This window comes from Cryptomeria japonica, chromosome 3 (assembly GCF_030272615.1).
Source record: "Cryptomeria japonica chromosome 3, Sugi_1.0, whole genome shotgun sequence".
NCBI classification, from domain to species: domain Eukaryota; kingdom Viridiplantae; phylum Streptophyta; class Pinopsida; order Cupressales; family Cupressaceae; genus Cryptomeria; species Cryptomeria japonica.
Window position 1 is genome coordinate 899,548,756 of NC_081407.1, and position 21,998 is coordinate 899,570,753.

The following is a 21,998-nucleotide window of genomic DNA, read 5'->3' on the forward strand; positions in this document are numbered from 1 at the left end:
CTTTCTCAATTCCATAAAATTTGATTCCTTTAATTGCCTCTCAGCATGCTGGACAGCTGGAATGATTCTATTGTTGTCCAGAATTGTTAGTGTAAAGCCACTGACCACTTCTAAGGAATCCTTATGATGAGAGATTACCATATTTTTCAGCATTAAGTTTGTATCCTTGCAATACACATGTAGGGGACAGACATGTTCTTCTAGAGCTAGAACTCTAGCATTCACAAAACACAAGTCTATTCCCTCCATCCCTGCAAAATCCTTCTTATGTTGTATCATTGTAGGAGGAATCCGCTGCTTCCCTTCGGCATCCTTGACAAGCTCTTTACTAGGATGGAGGAGAATTTCTTCCAAACTTGCCCTAACCTACTACAACACCTTTTAATTTCTGCAGAAAGTCATACATAATGGACACACGAGACCTCACACTGCCATTATTACAAAGCTCATCTGCACCTCAAATAGCCTTTACCACCTTGAGAAAGCCTGTGAATGAGCAAGTGAATATCTTTTTGAGATGATGATCAGAGATAGAAAAGTGAATCTTTGGAAAAACTCTTATTCACCATACTCCTAAACCCACTATGCATGGGAATGGCAAGGCACAGAAGGACAGAACAAGGGCAAAAAACCAAAGGGCACAATCACACATTTCCACTGTCTTATAATACAATTCTCTCCATACTCTGGTATTATTGCGTCCTCAGCAATAATGAGAAATAATTAAGAGCTTCTATACATATATGCGAGAAGGCAGCTCACAAAATAATTTCTGAAGGTTTTGAATAGCAATTACAATTACAAATCTAAGTGAAAATAGCACTTATAATTTACATGCTATTTATTCAAGATTATAAAATCCATTTAGAAGTTTCTATACTAAAAATAGTTTGCTTGCAATCAAAGCAAGCCCAAAATACATAATTGTAAAATTTAAATTTATTTCTTCCCAAAATTTAAAATCTCCACATATAGATCTTCTAAAATGTCATCTAAAAATAGCTGACCCAAAAACGACCATGATACAGCAATGCCATCTTGAACATTCTTGAATTTATCCAGAAACCTTTGAACACTGGATACTTCCATAATATCGATTTGAAGAAGATGCATATCTAACACATAACTAATGCCGACACACAGATCTCAATCAATTCTTCATCACCTACATGAACATTCCTGGCAATTGTTAGTATTAGGTGTTGTACAACTTGTAAATTTGGGAAAATATCGTATTTACTTAATATTTTAGTGTGTTAATATTTTGAGATTCCTTGGGATGATACACTACAACAATTGACAATTGTATTATGACGTGTAAGATATTTATGCCATTGAAATATATGCAAGAACATCTATGACATTGTAAGATGTGTAAGAGAATATGTGATGTGTGTAAGAGCATATAAGAACATGTAAGAGGGAGGCTACACAGTGCACTAAGTGAAGCATCTTTGACTGACTAATTTAGTTGCAAACAACTCCTTGCATGAATAACTTTCCTCTGGTTTATAAAATGCCCTTGGCCCTTACAAAACTGACAGACATCATTTGATGCCCTAAACTATTCCTAGACACATGCGGCCAAAAAGTTGTCTGAAAGACCAACTTGGAATACATATTTTGTTCATGTATGAATAACTACAAAACAGTTCAGCCACATTTCGTAGATACAAGTGACATATCAGCCTGCATCAGATTTCAAATTTGACATAGTTAGCATATTGTTGCAAACAGAAAGAATGCACTTGCATGAGAGAGAAAGCTGCTTGGATCATTAATTGGTACTTAGGTATAGAGAAAAAGAATTTTCCAGCATATTCAAGTCAGCACATCCAATGAGCAGATTTGTAGCAGCATGAAATGTGTCTGTGCTACATGTATATACTAGCTCAAGCCATGCCCAATACATATTTTGCATTAAATTCATTAACTAGCCAAGTGAGGTGGACTGTCTAGTTTAAAATCCCCTTCGATTATTTTGCACATGGCTTTAAGAGTATTTAACATCGTGTGACCAGGGATCCAATAAATGCACATCAGATGTAAAATTTCCATTTCTGGCAGCAGAAGAAGAAATCCCTAAACTCAGGTCACCTAAGGTGTGACCTTTTATAGTATGCACAAGACCTAACCATTGTCATAAAGACTGAGCAAGGCTTCTTGAAGGTTGCATGGATTGACATCATGCATTACTAGTCAAACCCATCTGCAGGTACACCTTTTGTACTAGTTGCTCCATGCATATAGGTAGAAACCTCTAAAAATGGCAAGCTTAGTGGTTTGAAATGCCCTTAGGCATGTGCATTATCATTTTTTGTATTTGGGGCGAGTTCAACAGCAGTTGATGAAAGGCATTTAAATCCAAGAGTGCAAGACCAATGGAAGTTACATGCTAAACACAATAGGCATAGCTGTGTTGAAAATTCATTCAGGGTCCTCCACCCAAGCCACGAGAGCACCACATTTAATGTATTGATTAATTATTACCTGCAGCGTACAAGCCTTATTGATGAGACATCAGACCTACCATTGCCACCAAGGTGACAGGTGGTGGGCAATGAGTCACAACAAAGAACACAAAGAAGCCAATTGGATCACGCATAACACCAAAACTTGGCAATTAGACAAGCATTAATAGTTGCCGGCCGGAAGCAACCGATGTTATGATATGATGATTGCTTTCCTTGCTTACCAGTCCCCTCACCTCTTCCTTTTTTGTCCCACCCATGACCATGCTGCCGCCAACTTCTCTGCCTATGATGCCAATGTGAAGCTGCTCCGCATATATGCTCCTCCACTACCGGTGCTGGTTTGGCTAGCATTTAAGCACATAGGGGAAATTCATGTGGATAATCTAGAGACCAAGATATACATAAGATGACATGGATAACATCAAGATCAATGCATATGACCAAATCCTCACCGATGAACATATGAAACTCTAACATAAGCTATCTTGTATTGCTTGTCAACTCAGGGTCATAGAAGCATGAGAGCAGAATTGCACAAATTTTGTAGAAACACAGATGAGTGCCAACACCTTCTAGACCAATCACCGCTTGGAAATACACAATGAGAATTTTAATCCAGAGTGAACACTTCCTAAGCCATTGATTTGGAACAACACCTCTATATGGCAATCCGCATAGGTCAATTCCCTTCCTAGAATGGGCTATTACTAGCTTATCCTTATACAAATAAATTGCAGACAATGGAAACCATAGAACATGGCAGAAAAACCACAACCAGCCAATTTAATTACTCTTTGCACACCCCCCCAGACATCCATCTATGTTGCTACCACAAGCATGATCTATAGTGGGAAATCATTTCATCCATTTGTCATAAAGCTACCACTGTCGATTAATTCCCATTCTGCCTTTTTCCACTTTGTATTTCATTATTTATTTTAGAAACTAATGACGACAAATTAGTTTTTATTCTTAATTTTAAAAACTAAAATGAAACAAAATTAGGACTTTAGAGACAATCGAAGGTCTGTTGCCAGAAAGTCTCCCAAACCTGACCAGGAGGATGGATCCATGCTCATCTAATTTAAAATTTGCCAGCTGATCTGCCACAAAGTTAGCCTTCCACAAACAATGAGCAAAGATAACCTCCTAAAAAGAACTTAGAATCGACTGCACTTATCTAAACATACATTTCAACCTCCAACATTTTTGAATCTCTTTGTGCAAGCAATATTTTTGCACAGTGCAGCCGTGTTAACTAAACACACAATAATGAACTCAAAATATGTTGGTATCATTCAAAATTCTCCTCCATTATACTCTCTAGCGCAACTTCATTCTTCAGGAATTCTTAGTGCTTTGATGCCATATAGAATTTGGTACAGCAAATACACACAGATTACACCATGGTTGCAGCCAATAGTGAAAATTGATACATTGATATTTTTGGGATTCTCAGACACGTTGATTTTATATTGCATTGGCTCATTAATCTTGCTTTTCAGGTACAAAACTACAAATTATGTTACAGTAAAGTAATTCCCCAAACCAACATTTGTTTTATATATTTATTTACTAACTATTAAAATGTTACACCTATTTATTTATTTACCTAACCTATATTAAATATGCTATTGATGTAATTTTAATTCTAACTTGTTGAGATACATGTTTGAGAGCCAATGCAGTCTTTGTGGATGTCTCTTTTGAATGATATACTAATGTTATAGTCTATTTTCTATATTTTGCAATTGCTATGAACATGTTGAGGCTGTTTTAGTATCCTATAGAGATGGAGACACAGTCTTAGTTGAAGCTTCTTGCAGGGTTATTGAAGTAGAATACATTGTTGATGAGCAGTGTGTGGTATCACGGTTCACCATTCTGTTTATGGATAAGTTGAATGAGGGTTTGACTCTTCTAGCAATATAAACTAAAAGATTAGCAACATGAATAGCCTGAAGGAAATGTTTTTTTTCAAAGTTGTAGACATGTATTTTGTAGCAAATTAATGTTGCAAAAGCACAGTTTTGCCCCACTTGTATGGGCAAGTAGGGCTAAAGAATGATATTGCTAACATGGGCAGCACTATGGCACATGTACGAGTGTTTTAAGCATGTATACTTGTTTGATTAAGCATTGCCAGCACTATGAAGTATTTTTGGGTGTTGTGAGCATGCAAATTTCCATTGATTGCATGGGAAGCACTTGACAATTTTTAAGCGTTGTAAGCATGGGAAGCACTTGACATGTTTTTGGGTGTTGTGAGCATGCATATTTATATTCCATGGCAATGCAAATGTTGTAGCATGTCTCACTTGATTGATATGCTAAGAAAAGGAAACAATTTCCTATTGTAATGGCAAGGGAGGTACTTTGTGTATTATATATAAGGACAGCCAAGAGCATAGCATTGATGGATTCAATTATTTTATTGTGCACAAACTTTTCTCAAATTCATTGTAAACATTGTAATTTGTATGGCCCTCATTGCACATTGATGCGATAAGAACAATGATTTTGTAATAATTTTCATAACATAGTAAATGACTTTCAGATGCAAGGATTATCTTTCCTCGAAGCAGGTTATATTAAGCATGGTTCATGGAAATCACTGTAGCAAATTATATGCAACACACGGGGTTGAAGAAGTAGCTAAAGTTCATAATGGGAAGGACACAAATTTGGGTTTGAATACACGATAGATCTTCACCATCTTCTACTTAATAACCCTACTTGTGTTGAGCATTATTTTAAAGATGTGAGGGGGTTTGTTTCAATAAAAGAACAATGTAGAATATTGCTGCCTTCACTTTGTGACACTTTGTGTTGAGCATCGCTTAGTAAGTGTGAGGGGGTTTTGTTTCTATTATGCACAAGGGTCCATATACACAAAAAGCACTGCAATTGACCCAAAAACGGATTCAATTTTTGTACTTATGGCATATGTCTGGACAGCGGCCTACTTCTTGGATGCTTGAGAAGTTTTGAGATGGTATAGGATGTCTTGGAACATTCTGTGATAGAGGAGATGCCATTTTTGGATTGGTCTTTGTCATTGTGGGTCTCATAAATGCAGTTGTGTTGCGAGGTCAAAAACAATGATTATATGGAATCAATGCCTGAATATGATAGCACATTTGGATTACTCTTGAAAACTTGTGCAACTTAAGAAAAACAGCATCCTGTTTTGAGTCTATATGCAAAAGTTATGTCTTGTGGAATAATTAGGTTAAAAAGACTTATGAAGTGAATTCTTCATGGTAAGTGATGATTTTGTTTCTAAATTCTAACCCAGATGATTCAAAATGACATAGCGATTTCATATTGATAGAAGTAGCATTTTCATCGTGTAGTTGTGAGCATCCTCTGCTGTTCCAAATTTCATTTTTTCAACTTCTCTTTCCTCCTTGGTGGTCATTTAAGCATCCTATAGGCATGATAATCATAAACAAGGTGTATGAGGTTGATCTGAGAATGGACATAGAGTCTTGTATCTCTTACATTGGAAGCTAATTGTGAACTGAATTTTTATATTGTGATAGTATCGAAGTAGGGTTTGGTGGGTTGTAAACTGGTCTTGCAGAGAGTTTTTAGTTGTTTGTGAAATCTCTTAGGCACCTTATGGGCTGGTATCAATCGTAATGATGCCTTATTGGATTACTTAAGTGAGTATTGTTGTGACCTAATTCACACATCGCCTTTTGTCCTAGCTTTGTAGTTTCATAAGTCCACTTTCTGAGAGAGTTTTGAGTTAGAGTTATGAGGTCATCTTGAGCCAACTTAAGAAATCATGCTCGAAGTCATGTATGAATGTTGTCAAAGTGCTTAGAAGGTCTGAAGGATGAGGATCACAATTGCTTTGGGTCATTTCTGACAACTTGCTAGTTTTAGAAATTTTTGCTTCTTTGAAAGTGGCATATGGGTTTTGTTCCTCAGGGCATTTCATCTTTGCCCATGTTCTCGGAATTTGAAAATCTTGTCTTTAGGTATAAAAAGCAGGGCTTCAAAAATTTTGCTTTTTTTTGAGATTAGGGTTTTGTTCTTTAGGTCATTTCAGTTCTGCCCATGTCTTCAGATTCGAGAAATTTTGCCTTAAGTATAAAAAGTGAGGGTTTTCTTTTTTTTTTTTACTTTTTTCCGAGATTAGGGTTTTGATCTTTAGCCATATTATTACTACCCCATGTTCTCAGAATTTGAAAATTTGGTCTTCAAGGGTAAAAAGCAAAATGCAAACCCTAATTAGGGTTTTGTTCCAGAAGATCAGCCATATGATCAGTGCCCATGTTCTCAGATTTCGAAAATCAGGTCTCCAAGGGTAAAAAGCAAAGTGGAAACCCTAATTAGGGTTTTGTTCTAGATGAACTATTGATCAAGTATAAAGGTAACGGTAGGAGATGGCACATAAAAAATTTCACCTAAGTTGAAGAAATGAAGATGGCAAATGATCGGTCAAAGTTTGCCAAGGATCAAGGTCAGACAAGTGTAATGGCAAATGATCAGTCAAATCCGTCCAAAATATCCAAGAATGATCAAGGTTCGCCAAGGCATAAGGAAGTTGTCCAAACAGATGGTAAACTTCTACCAAAGGTTAATTGACTCTTGGCAAGGTTAATTAAACTCCTACATGGGGTTAATCAAGCATAATGAAGTTGAAAATAAGCTAAGGCATGAAAGTATGAAGAAAGATTAGAAGATGATTGTCCAAATGGACCAAGGCGTCGATAAAGCATGGGCACATGGCAGAGACTCATCCAAGTCCGCCTAGACACTCCAAATTCTGCCTTGGCAGGGTCTCATCCAAGTCCGCCTTCCAAGTTGGTATGTATGGAAGGAGACCATCCAAATCCGCCTTCATCAAGTTGGCATAACAAGTATAAAGTTCGCTTAGGAGCCTTCCAGGAATAAAGCAAAGTTGGTGTAAGAATTGCCAAGTTGGCAATAAAATGATGACATGGCACTTTAAAACTCGCTTGACAAATGAAAAGATAGCAAGTAGAGATTAAAGTGTGATGATTTGGTATGCGAAAGTAAAGATGAAAGGGAAACCAAAGTTCGCTTTCTAGAAGAAAGCAAATAAAAGCTTTCTAAAATTCAAAGAAGCTTCCAAGGCTTCCAACAAGGAAAGTTCGCCTTCTAGAAGAAAGCAATTAAAACAATAAAACAATGCCAAACGAGCACAAGATCAAGTTCGCTAAGATTGGAGGAGTTTTCTAGAAATTCGAATAAAGCAATAAAGCTTCTAGAAATTGCCTAGGAAGTTATAAAACACAGTCTTGCTTCATTAAAGATCTCTTTATTTGCCAAGCAAGGATTGAAGTGCAAGTCTATCTCAGAATTCACGAAGATTAAGCAGCTCCAAGCATGAAAGAGTTTGATTAAATCATCAAATTTCAGATAGAATCTGCCATGGAGGTAAGAAGCAAAGCGTGCCCAAGGGTTTGAAAGAAGCAATCAAAAAGTTTGACATATCTAAAGTTCTCCAAGTTCGCCATAAACAGCAGATTGAAGGTTTGCTAAGTAATAGAACATTCATATCTTATCAGATTCTAAGTTCGCCTTGATCATCTCTAAATCCGCTTTGAAAGAGAAAAGATTATACAAGTCTGATATAAAGAAATAAACATGTATTGACAGTCTTCTTAATGATCTTCCAAGCACAAGACAAACTTGTCCAAAGGCATGAAAACTCCGCCCTGCCAAGAAGAAAGCATTCAAGTTTGAAATCTGTCCTACAAAATCTTATCCAAGTCCGCCATGAGAGGAAAGAAATAAACGCTTGTCTTGAACACTTCGAGTCTGATATGAGAAGCAAAACAAGGAGTTTGGAATAACAGAAGGGCTTTCTAAGTTCGCCAAAGATGACTGTCCCAAACACCTTCAAAATCCACCCTTAATAATAAAGCAAGATAAAATTTGGAGAGAGGTTCTCAAACTTCACCAAAGCTGCAAGAGGAGAAATATTTTTTTTTTTAAACTTTGCCAAAAAGACATGATAAAGAGCAAGACAAATTGTCCGATCACCATTGGAATTCGCTATGAACAGCAGGCATATGTCAAGACAGCTTCCAAACACACATGCCCATCATGACAAGAAGGCTCATGACTGTCCAAACTTCTCTAATCCGCTAAATACAAGTGGATGATTGTCTGAATTTTGTCCAAGGCTTAGAAGAGATTAAAGCATGACTATCCAAAAATCCTTCCAAAGTCTGATCCAAGACATGAATTGACAAGACAAACAAAGTTCAAGTTCACCTAAAGGAAAAGAGGTTAAAGCAAATTGAAAGATGATTGTCCAATTAACATGAAGCATGCCAAGGTGCAAATTGAAATAAGTTTGTTCCAAAACACAAACACAAAATCATGACATATTCATTGACCAAACCCTTGTCCAAACAAGATTGATCAAATACTAACACGAATTGATTCATCTAGGCATAAATGGAATATGTGAAGATGCCTAGCCAAAGACCTAAAATTTGATCCATTAAACATAAGGACAATTAATTTGCCATGCCAGGAGGATAAAATTTTGATCAAAAATTTCACATGAAATCAAACCAGCAAGTTGGAAAATAATTATTTTCCAAACTTAAAATTAAAAAAAAAAAACAATTCTCAACACTTAGAAAAATTTCAAGATTCAAGAATTTTGGAAGATTCTAGAAGATTCCTTGATAAGGATGGGATTTTGAGAGAAAATAAGACTTAACAAAAAAAAAAATAATAAAATAATTTAAAAAAAAACAAAAAAAACAAAAATAAAAACTTGTAAATTTAAGAACCCTAAATTCTATATACTTTCAACCAATTCATTTCACAATTCATTAATCGGGTTGAGATTTTGGAGAGCATTGAAGAGAAGTTTGTTTGCCCTCTCGGGTGAATACTTAAAGCATAAAGTACGTAATGCAGAATAATGTCATAGATATCAGACATGTTATTCCATTCATAATTCACATCCTTCACAAGTTACATTCGGAAGTATATAAAGATACCGAGGGGGTGCGAGCGCCAACCGTCGCACCGCAACTGCCACCCCTTGGTTGCCAACTAACAAACCCAATTACGACTTAATTAACTATTCTTATTCCCGTATACAATAATGCGGCTAACATCATCCCCCCCAAAAAGAAAAGTCGTCTCCAGGCGACTTACAACAAAATGGAGAATACATGGAGCTCGCAAAAATCCAGAAGAAGAAAAAAACTAAGGAAGTGCAGAAGGCGTCCCTGATGAAGAAGGTGCCGGTGGTGGTGTAGTAGTGGACGCCAAGCGCCCACGGAGCTCATACACCTGCTTCGTCCTCCTCTTGAGATCCCGTTCCGCGACCATCTGCCGCTCCATAGCAGTCTTTACCATATAGGCTGCCTCGAGCACCTCCTTATCCTTCTTGTCCACACTTTCCAGGGCATTGACCAACCGAGTCTCCAACAGCTCCCTCGAGGCCCTCTCCTCTTCCAACTGTATCAGCAAGGCAGACTTCTCTGCTACTAAAGTGTCCACCGCTGCCTGGTTCTGTGCCATGGTAGCCTCTAGCTCGCGAAACCTGGTAGACAGCTCCTCCCGAGCTGTTACTGCTGCCACCCTCAAAGCCTCAATTGTAGTTGCCGTCTGTTGTGACCTCCGAAGCTCTAGATAACCTTCACGGAAGGCCTGCTCTACCTCTCTCACCAACGGCTGCATCCAGGTCTCGCTAACCCCCTCAGTGAGGCGCCAAGCCTCCAGCATCGCCAGGCTCTCCGTGTCCGGCCACCCGGCACACTCAAAACACCTCTCAAACTCAGCTTGACATCCGGTGCGGGCAAAGGTCAACAACCCTTCCATCCGCTCAACCATGGTCGCATCGGCCTAGATCGTGGCAGATGACACAAGCCGTTGTGCTCCCAGAGTCATCTCGGTAATAAACTGCTCCAACTCTGCACCCTGCTGACTTCCCACAGGCACCCCCTCTGTTCTGTACGGACTGGTTACTACCACCGCAGGGGGTGAGGCAACCCTCTGGACTGCCCTGCTGCTCGGGGAACTCCCTTCCTTGAGATCAATGACATCCAAGGAATACATGGTCCGCCCTGGGGATAGAGTGGCCTCTCCCGGTGCCACGGGTGCCGTCTGGTAACGGCTCAACCAGTTAGTGAGGTCATCATGAAGAGTGCCTGCTGTCGTCATTGCCTCCTGCATATATCCAGGCAACCCTGGCACATCCTGTCCTGTCACATCCGGCACCTCGTGCACCATGGAAGCCTCTGGCACATCGTGGGCCATGGAAGTCTCTGCACTCGCCAAGGGCTCCACCCGTGGTGGTGTGATGGCTATTGTCACCCGAGGCTGCCCGAAGCTAGGAACTGGTACCGTGGTGACTACACTCATTGTCCCAAAGGACCGCGGCACCGCCAACTGACAAGTCTCTGGTAAGCGGGCTGGTGTAAAGTGGACCTGCACCTGTGATGCTAAAGTAGACCCTACTGTACCTGCAGACTCCACTACCCCCTCTTTAGGCAACTGGTCGCCTCTTCTCCCTGTCAGTCGGAAGCTTCCTTCGCTTACTTGGGAGGTGTCTGCGAATTCCTCCCTGCCACTTTTTGCATCGTTAGCCTCAAACTCTTCTGTGTCAGACTCTATATCGGACATGGCGGCCTTTCTTTTTGTGCCCAAACGTGCCTCCATGCCATGTGCCAAGACGTCCAAGTGTGACCAATAGAATATGGGCGGCTGGCCTGGTGCAACACGCCCTTGCGGCTCCAATGGCTGTGAGCCCGGGGTGATCTGCGTGCGGACTGCGTCGAGGAATAATCCAATGGCGTGATGCAGCATGTAGAACTTTTTGTATTGCAGCGTCATGAACTTGTCCATCCTATCCGCCAATAGTGATGCCTAGTCGTATACCACTCCATTGTGCAACCCGTTCATCAACACTATCTATGCAATGGCTATGTCCGACGCGTGGGTGGCACCTGTGAGGCGACTCTTCACCACCGACAACAGGCATCGCCATACTCCCTTGGCGAAAAATTGTTTCTTCACCCCTCGACTCTTGCCTGCACTCTTGAGGCTATCTTTCTCACCTTGGGTAAGGTTATTGCGCAACATCAACTGCAGTAGTGTGGCACGATTTTCTGGGGATATTTTCTGTGAAGTGTCTATTTTCTTTCCTTTTATCCTCGGTATGCCAAATACCCTAGTGAACTCCCCTGTCGTGAATGACACTATTATCCTCTGATGTTGATAATCAAATACCGACTGGTTGCGATGTCTGTCATAGCTGCCAATCATGGCACACAAAACCACCTCAAAGTCCTTTATCGAAAAAACTGGCATCTGGACGGCCCAGTGTACCTGTGCCTGGCGAAGGCTTTTCTTTATTAAATCATCCTGAGGTGTCTTTGCCCACCAGTTCTGATAGTCGATTCCATTCAAACCCTCGAACATAATATTATCTACCGTTATTTCATCTTTGTCCTTTGTCGCCAAGGGTTTGGGACGATGCTTCTTGCTTTTTTGACTAGTGCTCATACCGAGACTACCTGCAATGCGCACCCCAGATGGCAAAATCCATTTGCCTGTGTTTGCACTGGTTTCTTTTTGCCCTCCCTGCAACTTGTCTTCTAACGGCTGCAACCATTTCCGCCAATTTGCCTTGTTCCTGTTTATGTCCATTAGTCCCAGATTACTTCGTCAATTCTGCTTTTATAACTTTTTTTAAAATAAAAACCCATCTGCCGCTTTCCAAATAACCTTCCCTAGCAGACTTGTGCGGCTGCTGCGGACTTGTGCGGCTGTGCGTGTGTGGGCTGCGGCGTGTGCGGGCTGCGGGTGTGTGCGGGTTGCGAGAGTGTGCGGCTGCGGCTGCGTTTTATGTGTGCGGCTGCGGGAGTGTGCGGGCGCGTTTTATTTGTGTGGTTGGCGGTGTGCGGTGACCACCGCCGGTGGCCCCACCGCACACCGTACGGTGGGCCCACTTTCATTTTTTTTTAAATTCCGTACGGTACGGTCAACGTACGTTTTTTGTTTTTTCTATCAGATTTAGTCTATTAAGCATCCTGACTGGATGGTCCGGGCTCCCTCCGTTCGTGGTAAATTTTTAATTTCGACCTGTTGACGGCATCTGGTATCTCTTCCCCGTCCAGCGTCCACAACTTAATTGCCCTGTTAGTATTGACCTCGCGTACCTTGAAGGGCCCTAGCCAACACACTTAGAATTTCCCAGGTTTGATTTCGTTCCTTCCGTTGAATTTTAACACCAACTGCCCAGGAGTAAACTTCATTCGTCGGAGATGCTTGTCGTGCCAAACCTTCCGTCTTTGCTGGGCTGTCTCTGTCGCCCACTGAGCCATCATCCTTCGTTCGTCCAATTTGTTCAAAGCGTACAGTCTCTCCCTCAGGCTTTCCATGTCGCCAAGTTGATTATCGATGGTGATCCGGAGACTTGGCACCATGAATTCAACTGGCACCACGGCTTCTTGTCCATACATTAGCTGGAAGGGAGTCTGTCCAGTAGTTACCTTGTAAGTTGTTCGGTATGCCCAAAGTACTGACGATAGGCGCTCCTCCCAGTCATCCTCTCCACTCCGCAAGACTTATAAATCACCGACATGATTATTTTATTGGTCGCCTCGGCCTGCCCGTTCGCCCGTGGATAGTAGGGGCTTGATAAGGAGTGGAAGATTTTGAACTCTGTTGTTAGAAATCGGATTATGTGATTTACAAAATGGCCTCCTCTGTCACTTATCAGTTGGATTGGAATCCCATACCGCGTAATGATGTGTTCATAGATGAATTTTGCTGTATTGATCGCCGAATTGTCCGGTAAGGCCCGTGCCTCCACCCACTTGGTCAAGTATTCTGTTGCCACTACAATGTATCTACATCGTCAAGCTCTACTTGGTTTTAATGGTCCGACGAAATCCAATCCCCATCTCTCAAACAGTTCTTGGGCATTCGATGGGTTGAGGGGCATAAAATCCCTCTTTAATGGCCATCCGGCCCGTTGGCATGTATCACAGCTCGTCACCCACTCTCTGGCGTCATTATGTAGTGTCGGCCACCACAGTCCTACCAACAGAACTTTCCTGGCCGTGGTGTCGGGCCCCATGTGTCCACCTGCAGGCCCTTCATGTGCTTCCCTTAGGATGCCCGAAATTTCCTCTTCTAGGACGCATCGCCGTAGGATCTGGTCGGGCCCCATTTTATACAAGAGGCCATTAATGAGTTGGAATGTCTTGCTCCTCAGTACTAGTTTCCTTCTTTCTCCTGGTGGCATCTCCCTCGGGAACCGTGATGTCGACAAGTATTCCCCCACGCTTGCGTACCAGGCGGGGAGAACCGCGATGCGAAATAAGTGAGCATCTGGAAAATCTTCATTCACTCCTTCGGCTGGTTCTCCTGACTGGATTCTCGACAGCTGGTCAGCTATCACATGGCTCTTCCCAGGTCTTACTATAATGTTGAATGTAAATTCCTGCAGCAATAGCAGCCATCGGCTGATTCGTCCTTGGATAATTGGCTTGTTTACCAGGTACATTAATGCTTGGTGGTCCACATAAAATGTGAACGGGGTGGCCAGCAAGTAATGTCGAAATTTCTGGACGGAGTACACCATCCCGAGGGCTTCCCTTTCTGTGGTGCTATAATTTTTCTCTGCCTTCGACAGGAGTCTGCTTGCAAAGTAGATCGGGTGATCTAGCCCGTGGTTGCCAACCTACGCCAGTGTGGCCCCTATGGCAAAGTTGGATGCGTCAACGTGTACGTGGAACTCTTTGTCCCAGTCAGGATATGTTAGGATTGGCGCACCCACCAACCGTGACTTCAGTTCTTGGAAGGCCTCCTCCTGAGCCGTCCCCCATGTATACCGTTCACCTTTCCTTGTCAGCTTGTCCAGAGGGCAGGATACTCGAGCAAAATTTTTGATAAATCGCCTGTAATACCCTATGTGTCCTAGGAAGGATTTGACTCCCGTGACATCTGTCGGTGCCTCCATTTCCACTATCACCCGAATCTTGTCTGGGTCAGTCTTGAGTCCAGCCTTACACACTATGTGTCCTAACAGCTTCCCTTGAGGCACCGTGAATCTGCATTTTTTGGGGTTGAGTGCTAGGCGAGCTCGCTTGCATCTCTCCATGCCTTCGCCAAGTGCGGCCAAATGTGTATCTTGGTTACTGTAGATGGACCAGTCGTTAAGGAACGCCCTGAAGTTCCCTACTGACATCTTTTCAAATATGTGAAGGATTATCCGTTGAAAGGTTGCTGGTGCGTTGCATAATCCGAACGGCATTTGATTATACACGTACACGCCATCCTCCACTATGAAGGTGGTTTTTAATTTGTCTTCTTCGGTGATGGATATCTGGTTATACCCAGAAAATCCATCCATGAATGAATAAATTTCATGACCGGCCACTTCTTCCAAGATGCTATTCGTAAATGGTATTGGAAACGGGTCTTTTATGGTGACCGCGTTAAGGCATCTAAAATCCATGCAGATTTGGATCTGGTTTGCCTCCTTTTTAAGGGATATCACTATGGGCGACACCCACTCGCTGGTCTGCACTTTAAAAATAATCCCGACTTCGAGCATACGTTCAATTTCATCATTCACTCTCACCGCATAGTTTTTATTCATTCTGTACGGCCCCAGGTACGAGTGAAATTTGGTGTACGCACAGTTCTGGCGGCACCCCTTTGAGGTCTTTATACGTCCAAGCGAATACATCCTTGTATTCCATGAATATTTTAAACGCGGCGGCTTTCAGGACTGGATTCCATTCGTCGCCAACCAGGATGTTCCTTGGCTCTGCTTCTGTGCCGAGGTTTGTAGGTTTTACGGACTCTTCGTACTAGATTGGTTTTGTCATGTCAAACTTGTGTGCTGGTACTTCGTTGACCAGGGCATCCCCTTCGGTGTATTCCCCGTACGCTGGCGGAAATTCGTTCTCGTCCCGATCCTCGTCAACCTGCAACATGTTACACCCATACAGCAGCTCGTAGTCCTCCATTTGCCAGTGGAAGAGCCCATTAAGGGAATCGGTCTCATCCTCAGAACATCCTTGGATTCCGAGGACGCCTTCCTCGTTCCGTTCCCTTACTTTCCTCTATCAACTCTGCCTTCGCCGTCTGATTCCGACTCTGACGCGAGTTCTTCACTCACAAGTTGTATTTTTAGGTCGATAATAAATTTTCTCCCGGCTTTCTCCATTGACAACGTGTTACGCTTCCAGTTGTGATTCACTTTGGCTGCCACCAACCACCCTCCGCCCAGAATGGCGTCGTATCCTTTCTTGGCGAGCGGAATCACCACGAAGTCGAGGACAAATGGTTGTGTCCCGATGGTCACTTGTTGCGCCATGAGCGTTCCAAGGGGTTTGATACCATGTTGATCCGCTCCCAGTAAGTTGAAGGTTGACGGCCATAGTGTCGGCTTGCCAAGCTGCTTCCAGGTTTCTTCCGGAAGCACATTCACTTCAGACCCGCCGTCGACAATAGTGTCAGTCAGAATGGTGCCCAGTATTCCCATTTCTACCACCGTCGGGTGCCGACCACTGTATAGTGTCAGGACCAATGGGTCTGTAGGTGTTTTGCCGGAACCATCCGTATTCTGGGTCGCCTGACTATGCAGGGTTACTTGGACCGTACGTAATTGCGGCATCGTTTCCAGGAGGTCCTTCATCTTCACGACACTTCAATCTGTAGCATTTGCTTAAGGATATTTTCCTCCGCCTCAGAGCGGGAAGTACTTACCGCTTCCTGGGTGCTCCCTTGTGCCAACATTTCGCCACTTCAGCCTTGGCCTCCAGTGCTCGCTGCTTCTCCGTGCGAGGGTTCGGGTATGTGGCCTTCTTTGCCTTTGACCGTGTGATTGCCAATACCCGTTCCTCCGTCCTGTCGATGTTGAGCAAGTTCACTCCTGACTTTGGGCAAGTTCCATCATCGTGGTCTCCAGGCCCACACCATTTGCATAGTTTTTGTGGAGTTTCTTCTAAGGTTCATTCCCTGGCAAAGTGGCCCCATTGATTGCAGGCTCGACACTGGATCATTGGCCGTCCCTTTGCATCATATTGGATTCGGCTCCTATTATTATTATTGGTCCTCCCCCCTCGCCGGTTGTTCCGGTATACGCCAAATGATGCATTATTGTTGGCGGTTTGCGAAGTTCCGACGACCGGCTGCTCTTGCGTGAAGAGAACTTGTTGGTTCCTGGTTTTCATATTGTAGGGACATTCCTTTGTCAAATGTCTCGCAATCTAACAAATGTCGCAGAAAGCCTTCTTGGGGCAGGACCCCTTGGTGTGTCCATCACTCCTACAGTTGGTACACCACATGTCATTTTCTTCAGTCTTACTTGTACTCCCTTTCATGGCTTTGAATTCTTTCAGCATTCGTTCCATGTCCTTTTGGAGAGCGTGCACCTTTTTACTCGATTCGCCACCGCTGCTGCTTTCCTCGTCAGAGTCTTCATCATCGTCAGATGAATATTTATTACTTTTCTTCTTCCTTGATGTTTTGTATTCGCTCTCTAGGTCCATCGCCCTATTATAGGCGTCGTCATATGACGTCGGGGGTACACTTTTCATCTTTTTTTGTAGGGAGGATTTCAATCCTTCAACGAACCATCGTTTTTTCAAGCCCTCTGCCAGTTGGCTTTCCATTTTACCCAACAATTCCTTCAGTCTCCTGCTGTATGCCCATACTGTCTCCTTGGTACCTTGTTTGGTACTGTATATCTCCATTACAATTTCGTTGTCATCACGGAGCAACCGAAACTCCTCCGTGAATTCCTTCTGTAGGTTGGCCCATGTGGCCACTTTTTGCTTATCTACATCGGAGTACCAATCTATGGCAACTCCACGTAACGTGGTTGGGAACTGCTGTACCCAGTCATCCTGGTCTGTCACTTCGTTGGCGGACCAAATGGTTTCACATGTACGGCAATGCCGTAAGGGGTCTTCCTTGCCGTCCCCTGTGAACTTTGGCAATTTTTGTTTACTCGCCATCTCGGGTCGTCTTCCTAGGGTTGGCTGTGCCTGTGTCTGTGGCCCTGCGCTGCTTCCTCCGGCGTCGGTGGTGTGTCCTGCATGGGCGACTAGGGGTACGGTGTTTTGCCCGTCGTGTGTGGCACCTACACCCGTACAGTTGCCCTCCCCTTTGCTCTCACCCGCGCCCACTCCTGGTTCCCATTGGTGATCTTCACTCCTTGGTGTAAGGGATAAGTTTCTAAACTGATCCCGAGTCTCCTCGACTAGATTTCGCCGTAACCTTGTTTCTTCCAGAAACTCTTCGTGGCTCCGCGTCCTACGATGTTCTGGCGACGCGTAGAAATTTCCGTCGGCTTCTGCACCCTCCGTGACACCTCCTTGGTTCCCCTCGGGCCACCCTTCGGCAGGTCGTCCTTCGGCAAGTTGCCTCAGCCTTCGTCTACGTTCTACTTGCTGCTCCAGAATCAAGGCCCTCTACGCGGCCTCCCACTCGTTCATTTCTGCTTTTTTATTTCTATCTTTATTCAATAGGTTTGGCATTAATTGTCGCACATTTCCATAACTCACAATACATAAATCAAAACACGTCTTTATTAATTCATCTGCTCAAATACAACTCGTGTCAATGACACTTTTATTTGAATATAAAAAGTTCAAGGTTCAATTCCCTCCTGGCCTGGCGCCATCCCGTTTCGTTTCCTGTCGGTTGTTTTCTTCGTAGTGTCGAAGGATCTGTTGGCATCGCTCTTCCTGGGCAATCTCCTTCAGGCGAGCCTGTTGTGCCAGCGATGCCCGTGCAAGCAACCGGGGGAGGTGGTTCATCAACCGGTTTACTGCCGGGCTAACCCCCAGAGCTGTCCACACGGCACTTAGTGGGATTTCCGCCTCCGCCGCCTCTCGTCGGACGTAGGTCTGGATGGCTACCTGGAGCAGAATTGAAAATTCTCTCGTTGCCGTGTCTTCTCCTGTGTATAGTTCTGTTCGCGCGTCGTCGGCCTCTGGGTTTATTTCACCAACGGGTAGGCCCATCGTGTCCGTGCGCCATCCGTGTCTTCCGTTCTCGAGTACGTCTAGCAACGGCACCAAATGTTTGCCCTCTCGGGTGAATACTTAAAGCATAAAGTACGTAATGCAAAATAATGTCATAGATATCAGACAAGTATCAGATATGTTATTCCATTCATAATTCGCGTCCTTCACAAGTTACATTCGGAAGTATATAAAGATACCGAGGGGGTGCGAGCGCCAACCGTCGCACCGCAATTGCCACCCCTCGGTTGCCAACTAACAAACCCAATTACGACTTAATTAACTATTCTTATTCCCGTATACAATAATGGGGCTAACAAAGTTTTCTCTCAAGTTTTGTGAATTTTAAAGAAGAATTTTCCAGAAATAGATTCTTCTAAGTGTTGGAGGTCTAGAAATTAAGCACTCTTTTCTAATTTTAAGACAGATTTTCAGAAGCAGAGGTAAATTTCAGTCATAAAGAGGATTCAATAACTCAATCTGAGTGAATTTCCTCACCTTTATGTCTTATTTTTCTCAATTTTTTATCAATTTCTTGACCAAAACCTTCATCTTCAGTCTGCTTTTTGGTAGAAACTTAACCTTTTAACAGGCTGAAAGTGAAATTTTCAGGAAAAGAATTAAAAATCAGAATTAAATTCTGAAAATAACGTTACGTTTTCATGCCATAGTAAGGCCTCATATAAAACTAAGGAGCAAGCCAAGAGGATCTATGACAGTCAGTCTGAGCTTTGTGCTACGAATGTTAACAAGTCTTGGTTAGAGAAGAAAAGACCTTGGGGGAAAGTGCCAAAGCATCTGCTGCGTCCTTACTTCAAGGAGGAGTATGGTGATATCATCCTACTACTAAATAGAATAATGGGCAGCCCTGAAGGTGCACCATTTCAAACATGGATGTATTATTTCATAGATGAAATCACCTCAGGAACCAAGTTATTCAACTGGTCTTGCATAGTCAGCGACGACCGTCATGAACAGTTGATGAACTTGGAGAGGACAAAGACATTCTACATGAGTTCTTACATAATCTATCTACTGGCTGCAACTTATAGGTATTTAGGGCTGATTTGCAAAGGTGGTGAGAATGAATTCCGATCATATGATTGTTATCCTTAGCTGTAGCTTAAGGAGAAGAGTTATCGAGCCTATGATGCGTTCCCGATGTACATCACAAGAACATTGAAGGGAGGTACTCATAAGAGACTTTCTCCTAAATCAAAAAGTCTTATCAGCAAGTACGGATCTTGGTTTATCCAGTTTCCAAAGTTTACTTATATCAGAATCTAAGGTTTCACTGGCCATCCTTACCGATTGCCACTTTTCTCGTGCTAGATCAGTTAGAAGATAACGGAGAATATACTCAGCTTGGCTTTGATGAGCATGCACCTCTTTCTCCTATCAAATGGTTAGGACTTGACCATCTCAGTTATGCAGTATACCAGGTGGTGGGTTGATCAACAGTGTCACAGGCTGAAATGGAAAAAACATATCTTTGACTTATAATCTGATGGGAGCAGCAAAAGGATATTCTTCAAATGAAGAAGCAATTCAAAGAGCCAGACCAAGTGAAAGTGCAAAAAAAAAGGGGAAGGTAGTTGAGAATGAAGAACCTGCTCAGAAGAAACAAAGGCTAGAACCATCTTGTTTTGCCACATCCAAGAATGAAAAATATATATTAACTGTTGATGAGTCATTGGCTGAGGTAAGGATTCCTTCTCCAGTTCATGAGGAGAATGCAGAATCAGTCCATCAAGAGGATGAACAACCACCGTCTCCTACTGGCACAAAAATCCTAGAGTCAGAAAATGAAATGGATGTTGGAGAGGGAGAGTTTCAAGAAGGAATGATTTCCGCCCTTCGAGGTATTGTGTGTAAAGAAGGCAATCAGAAGATGGAAGGCATTGAGCAACCCATTGTTCTTGACTGGTTGAAAGAAAGATTGAAACTAAAGACACCAGTAATAGAGGATGCAGAAGAGGATGATATGGAAGGCTTCTTGGCAAGGTTAGAACGAGTTGCAATAAAGAAACCAGCCAAGAGATTTTCCACCATCCAGAGAGATGAAGAAGGAAACTGTACAGTGTAGATTGTAGTACCAAAGGGAGATATTGCTCCCCATGAGTATGAGATCACCACCTTTGACTTAGGCCCAAGCACAAAGACCCAAGTAAAAGAGGACTTAGACAATTCAGTTGCTTCCATGAAGGCAAAGCTGGATGAAGAGATAGAAAAGAAGAAAGAATATAAGAGAGAAGTTGAGCGCTTAAAAGAATATATTCAAAATTTGACTACTAAGCCACTTGATCAAGCAAATCCAGAGGCTCTCCCACTTTTGAATTCACAATAGGTAGTCATAGGTTGTGAGGAAGAAGCAGTGACAACCAAAGAGACTAAAGATTGGATGGAAAGTATAAGGAAAGAAGCAGCCGCATTTATGGAAGGAATATCATCAGCATATGAACAAACCTCTTCTCTACTTTCTAGGATTGAGAACATGGCAGAAGTATGGGCTGACTATCTAAGATAGAATTATCCCATGCCTTAGAGAGCTAAAAGGAATCCCATCACAAGAATTGGTTAATGGAAAAATAATTGAAGCAGGGGCTGCCTATGACTTCAATAGTTGGCATTGGACGTTGGTTGCACAAAATGAGGTCTTGGAAAAGGTGAAAGTTGATGCTGATAGAATAGAAGGACAGATAAAGGCAATTCAGGACAAGGTTTTCCTTATAGTTGCAGAGATACTCGGGAAATAAACTATCTGAGAAAGGGATATGCAGTTGGAGAATCTGAAGGTCAGAACACAAAACATCTTCTTTGCCATCACATGACCAGTCTTGAAGAGCAATTTGGCTAAGGCATCGAATCTCCTGTCCATCAGAGATGCCTTTCAGAAGCAAGAACTAGACTAGGAAATCACTTTTGCTCTATGTGCAGATGACTTGGAAGGATTAGAATAAAGGATCAACATATTGCCACATGTCACAATGGAGGAAGTTGATCGAATTGTGTCCAGGTTCATCGAATATCAGAAGAAAGGGGTTCAATCCTAAAAAATAGCATCTCGTGCCACTTGTCCCATTTGCAGTTGATCTTGTATCTTGTTTTAGGAAACTATATCTAGGGTCAGGTTGTCTTAATCTTGACCGTTGATCTTAGATCGATCTCGGCCTTTCATTTTGTTTTCAAAACTCTATATAAATCCACTCTCTCATTTCATTATTTGTGGAGAGATTTATGAAATTGTTGCATAGAGCTTTTTGAGTAATAAAAGTTCATTATCAGTATCGTCTTGAAATCTTTTTATTGCTAAATGGTTGCATGGTTGCATATTCCCTTCAACACAGATTAAATTTGCTAAGTTATTTGTTTTTAAAGTTAGATGAATGAAGGATTGGTAAGTTTAGATTGGTGAAATCTTGCTCATACTTTTGTTGGATGGATGATTTTCATTCAATGTGTAAAGTTAGCCTTAGCTTATGATGTGGATGCTTAACTTTTGCTTTGAGTAATATTGTTTGAT

General features: G+C 42.5%; 1 protein-coding gene across 1 annotated transcript in view; it reads left to right on the top strand.

Moving 5' to 3' along the window:
* Positions 1-21,998, top strand: part of LOC131066382 (uncharacterized) — a 45,230-nt gene that overhangs the window by 14,489 nt on the left and 8,743 nt on the right. The window lies entirely within an intron of this gene.